The 6,239-nt window shown below is 38.0% G+C and overlaps 1 long non-coding RNA gene across 1 annotated transcript; it reads right to left on the minus strand.

Moving 5' to 3' along the window:
- Positions 1-1,367: 1,367 nt before the first annotated feature.
- LOC129347516 (uncharacterized) lies at positions 1,368-5,409 on the minus strand. Its single transcript, XR_008599648.1, has 3 exons — positions 5,314-5,409; positions 2,787-2,935; positions 1,368-1,869 (listed from the first exon to the last, which is right to left on the minus strand). It is a non-coding gene; the product is annotated as an uncharacterized LOC129347516 (long non-coding RNA).
- Positions 5,410-6,239: the final 830 nt, after the last annotated feature.

The following is a 6,239-nucleotide window of genomic DNA, read 5'->3' on the forward strand; positions in this document are numbered from 1 at the left end:
CTGTAACTGGCGTTATATAAATAAAATTGAATTCAAATTGTATGTATCTTGTAATGATGGAGTAATTCAGCCATATATGTTGGAAAACACATTTTCTTTGTCCATTAATCTGTTGATTGTTTTCTCCACTAATTCATTTCTTGTTTTGGTTTATAAAATGTCAAACCCAAATATATTCAGTTTACTGTCATAAAAACCAAAAAGATTTACATTCATGATGCAGGAATCAGGCAGTTTTTCACTTTTTATCTTAGTTTAGTCAGAAAGATAGTTGATAATGTGTGAATTGTTGCAGCTTGTGAGCCGTAAAAGGTTTTAATCTTTGGGGCCGAGTGTCAAAAAACATTTAGAAACCAACATCAACAAAACACTCAACAAAGATTTGAACATCATTAAAGGGAAATCCAACTTTTGCATGACAATGTCTAATTAAAGGACATTTATTTCCAATGTAAATGTGTGATATTCATCCTCTGGAGCTTTCTCTTCACATCGTCTTCCACCTGGACTGGTTTGGTCGGGAGCATGTGCAACAAACATTTGAAAAACTGCACTTTAACATCAATGAATGACACTGAAGTTTAATCTCTACATAAATGAGACTGAGTCTGGATGTGCTGCTCTGTCATTAACTCCTAAGTTTAGGGAAAGTTCAAACAAAAGAGGACAGTTCAGATAAGACTTGAGAATGAGCTTATTCTGAACAAACATCTCAGACTTTCTGAGCTTCAGCACCTCTAGCAAGATATTTTAACAACAAGCAACTCAAGAGATCCAGAAGTTGGAGAGAGTTAGCTTTAGCTGAGCCAAAGAACATGTGGGACGCTAACCTAGCAAACATTTCAGACTTTTCTCTGTGAATTCTGAGAAATAATTTCCTATTTAATGACAGAGCTACACATCTGAACTCAGTCTCATTAAAACAGACTCTAATTCAGTGTCATCCATCCATATTAAAGTGCAGTTACCCAAAATGTTTGTTGCATGAGCTCCAACAAAACCTGTCCAGGTAGAAGGCCACTTTGACAAACAGGAAGTGGAAGATTCCAAGCAGATTTATAGAAGGGGGAACCGGACTGTACTAAGTGTGGTCCAGTATAGAGGGGTGTTTTGTGGGTTTTTAAGGCTGATAATGATTATTAGTGAGACATTTGGAGTAGATATTCATTTGCAGTAAATGAAAGTATTTAAAATCTTGGAGTTAAACTGAGAAGAACACAAACTCTAACAGAAAACTTTGTTAATACGTTTTTGTTTTGTTTACAGATGTTAAGTTAAAGGAGTTTTATTCGTGACGTATAACCAATCAAATCACTCCAGAAGACAGAGCGACCACAGGTAGATAAAGGTTCAGAGCCAAAGTAGCGCCATTTTTAAATGTATTTATTACCGTAAATCAGTAAAAAATAAAATACTGATAATCAGTAAATCAGTCAGCCCACAATTACTACAATTCTACAATGTATGTCTCTTTCCTTTGACTTGTTATTTGTACAATATACGATGTATATGATGGTGTTTTTTCATACCAAAGGCTATACTATGATGTTTTCTAAGAGACATACGATGCTACTCTGGTTGTTCTGGCTCTGGGCTGCTGCACTCCTCCTCTGTTGTTTTCTGGATTGTACTCAGCTGCATGCCTTCGTCCACCCGGCCTCCGTTGACTCGTCCCGCCTGCCGTCTCTGGAGCTGAAGCTGGATTGGAACAGACCAAAGTACAGTCCAATCACGATGCCAGCTGCCTCTCAAAAGGCTCCTTCATCTGGCAGGTGGCGCACTTCTTCTGAGGGGAAGCTGAGCTGGTCCAGCAGAACTTTGGAGATGTGTTCCAGTGGTTGGTGGATGTGTGGGGAGATAGAGAGGGACCTTTGAATTGTTCAGAAAGGAAAACAGGGAACCCATTGGTAGTTTTAGTTTAGGGTGCTACTGCAGGTGTGTTTTTGGGTTTTAAGAGGTGAACAGGAAGAGGTTTTTTTCGTATTGATTATCTTTTACTTTGTTCCTGGTTGGAATGCCCATCAATGTCAACATGAAGTTCACTTTTAGTTCTGTTTATTTATTTTTATTTTACTAACACACATTTGTTTTTAACCCCCTCACATGTTGTGTTGTTGTAAACTTACTCTTTCAAATAAATACTCGTCTGACCCTCTGGAAACCAGCGTTTGGACTGTTTTTGTGTTGCTCCTCACCTACTTCAGACAGCCGGGACATAACAACGTTTTGTGGACTAAAGGCTATACTATGACGTTTTTAGAGCGACATGCTAAACTACAGGCTTTTTCAATTGACATATTACTATGATTTTTGTTTTTGTTTTTTTTTTTGTTTTTTAGCAACATACAAAAATTTGAACAGTTTTAAAAATTCCTATACTTTTATTTGTGCAATGAAATATTCTATGGCATTTTTTAGATGACATATTATACTCTGATGTTTTCTTGAATTACATACTATTTTGACAATATACTGCACTATGACATTTTTTGAACCACATATCATACATGACAATTTTAGGCAACATCCTATCATTTTGCACTTTTTGAACCACATAATAATCAGTTTTGGGTTTTTTTTTGTCAAGCTATACTATGAACTACAGGCCATACTATGTTATTCTTGAAAAGTCTACTATACTTTGACATTTTCTGAACTACATCCTATACTATGGCCTTATACACAGAGTGCTTTGGTTACATGTTGATTTATAATGTAGATTTTTTTCTGTTTTGTTTTTTGACGGGATTACCACAGACCTGACCATGAACACCGTTGACACCCACCTGAGGGAGACGCTGCCTAAGATCTCAAGGCTGCTTGGTCGTGGTCTTTCTGGTCCTGCTCCAGAACGCCTTCATCAACTATGTCTTCTTTTGATGAGGCCCTCAGATGCTGCAATCTCTGACCTTCAGGAGGAACTGCTACTTTCACTCTGTAATGAGACGGCGGTTATTTTAAAGACCCAGCTCCTGGTGGCTTTGAGTGAAAATTTAACATCCATCAAAACGAAACTACAGACAGTTAAATCTGAGCTGACGGTCAGTATTTCAAACATCAAGTCCGACCCGGCTGCCCTAAAGCACGCTGTGGGTGAAACGGAAACTTCACTCTCCACATCACCGACGACATCGTCACACTCCAAAGCAGAGCACCTGTCTGCTGAACTTTTAAAAGTGGACTATAAATGTGAAGAATGTGAGCAGCGGAACAGATGTGATCAGAAAGAAGTCATTTTCTTTTTTCTTTTCTTTCTGGTTGACTTGATGCTGTCAGATGCAGATGTTGGAGCTGATTCTGATCTTTCAGGATAAAAAGCTGCTTTTCCTTCACAGACTTTTCAGGAAATTATTCTCTCAGGTTTTCTCTGCTATCTATATTTTTATTATCTGTGATTATTTCATTATTGTAAAATAAAGTTTGAGGCATAAAGACTCATTTAGTTATTTTATTCCTGAAATCTTTGACGTAGCAGAACTAAACTTCCATTTTCCTTCTTGTACTTCTGATACTAGAACTAAACGTATCTTCAACACGGATCGTCTGGTTATAATGAATCAGCAGCAACATCACAACAACAAATGAGACAATTTTCAACAAACTAATGAAACTGATGTCATTTAAAACTATCAGTCTGTTTTAGTGTCAAATTAAAGCTGATTACTGACAACTAGAATATCAACGTTACTGTTTCAATCACATCTAAGTTTCCTGAACGTTACATTAACGTCAACCAGCCACAGTTTTATGAACTTAATGAACCACATTACAGGAACACAACACACTTCAGCTGCTGACCAGAAACAACACAAATATCGTTAGCTTGATGCTACATTTAGTTGCTAATCAGGACTGGTCAGCTAGCTCAGTTAGCATCGCTAATTCACATTAAAGCTAATATTCACTGGATGCTAACTCTCTGCTCTGGTCAACACACACAAATAAACTCCACCAACTCCTGGGGTTAACTACTCACATTATATCTGACTCTGAAGTTGAACATAAAGTTCATTAAAACCGGCACCGATCAGTAAATTATCATTTATTACCGACCAGCTGTCGGAGTCCTTCAGTGTCTGTTGGTCCAATCAGCCGAAGGACTGAATTACTGAACTGAAAACTGATTAAAACAAGACAACAGACAGTAAAACTGTCTGTGGAAAATATGCTGCTGCTCCACTGATAAATACCAACAAACTAAAACAAACTTGGTGGAAGTGTTTCTTTTAGTGATTTTTTAATAAATAGCAAATATGAGGATTAAAGCTGCACAGAAATACACTCCACCAACATCTGGAGCGCATGGCACACATTATATCTGACACTAAAGCTGCATATAAAGTGCATTAAAAGCGGCACAGATATGAAAATAAACACTTACGGAACAATCAGAGCCGTTTCAGTGTCTGCTGGTAGAATCACCCGAAAGTAGAAAACTGGTTAAAACAAGCCAACGGGCAGAAAAACTGTCTGTGGAAAATGTTCTGCTGCTGCACCAATAAATAAACCAACAGTTATTATATCAGAATTAATCCAAATGAGGAGAGCAGAGTCTCTGCTGCCTCCTCCATAGGACTTGTCAATCATTCCAGACCAGACTGTCAGTCAAGTAGTCCCGCCCCCTGGCTTCGTAAAACTTTAATGCTCTATAAAAAAATCAACATTGATTTATTTTAAGATCGGCCACCTGATCTCTCATTTTGACCATGAAAACTAATGAAAAAAAATATATATACAGTCTATGCACCGTACTCTGTTTGGCTCCACACTTCCTGATGACCACTTCCGGTGGAAAATGAAAAAACTGACCTTTTTTCGTTTCTGTCTCTTTCTAATTTTATTTTTTTATTATTCTAAATATAAAATGAAAATCAAAGCATTTTTAAAATTTCGTATATCCCTTTTTGATCATGAAAAGGAAAAATGCCTTGTATTTCAATTTTTGTATTTTAAAGCAAAAACCAAATAACCACTTGTTTTTTGTTTTTCAGTACCCGTTTCAGAACAGCAAATCCAATTGCCAAAATATGCACGGACTGTAAATCTTATTGATCTCATTAAACAATGTAGATATTAAACATTCATAGTGTATGGGAGCTTTCAGAACACTACTGTTTTTCTACATAGACCATTTTCGCGGCACTCGCGATGACGTCAGCAGGAGAAAACTCCGCCTAGACCGACTAACTTTCTTTGTTTTTATATATGTAAGTGTTTCAACAACATTTCAACACTGAACATTTCACAGACAATCACTCTAATAAAGTGCGGCCTTTTGAGGTCGACAGTTATAGATTATTCACAGTTACCAACCTGTATCAGGTGGATAAAGCAGGAACAATGAAACGTCAGCGCACCGCATTTCTTCCCAGATTGTTTCTGAAGAGAGCGCGGGATGCGTGTTCCCTCGCTCCCGTCCCAGGTGCAACCGGAACAAAACAAAGGTTCCGTCCCACCGCTGCCTACACAGAGCTGCTATTCTTCAGATTGAGTAGTGCAATGGCAATTAATTTAGCCCTCATTATTAACGACATACATGTACATACCAGACAAAATAACGAACATAGTAATTATTCTAAATTTTTATCACATAACTGTGGTCACACTATTTTATGGGTGCCACAAATGGAACATCTTGAAAATCATCATATGTGTAAATGCTTTGGTAAAATGACATGAATGAAATGACAGGTGCATGTATTTGATTCTCACACTTAAATGTTCCAGATCATCAACATAATATTTATATATATTTCATATCAGATAGAGAGAACCCACAAAGCACAAAATGCATTCTTTCACTGAGAGAAGTTGCTTATCTTCTGTCTCAAAAACGAACACACTCAACATTCCTTCGCTGAGATACGGCACTTAACGAGGTCCGAATTTTCAAACTTTAGCACCACCTGGTTCCTCACAGCAGTGGGCTAGAGCTGGGGTTTCAAGATGGCAACATCCAGCGCATCCATGACCAAGAAGGAGCAACTTTCTCCTTTTTACTTGCCTCAGCCACATGGTGGGAGGTACAAGTCTGAACAGACCTGCTGAGTCTGAAGCAATTTGGAGCTCAGATGCCAAACAAGGGGTTCTGACATATGTGATAAAGCTCTTCAAGGGCTTTCAGGACCACTTGGCCCCGCATGTCTAGCCATTTGTTTTGTCACTTTATGACCGATTAGCTTGGAAAGGTAAAAAGGTCACAGTCAAAATCAAGCTAGCCACGTGGCGAGTCTTTTGGG

This window comes from Amphiprion ocellaris, chromosome 19, assembly GCF_022539595.1.
Source record: "Amphiprion ocellaris isolate individual 3 ecotype Okinawa chromosome 19, ASM2253959v1, whole genome shotgun sequence".
Taxonomy (NCBI): domain Eukaryota; kingdom Metazoa; phylum Chordata; class Actinopteri; family Pomacentridae; genus Amphiprion; species Amphiprion ocellaris.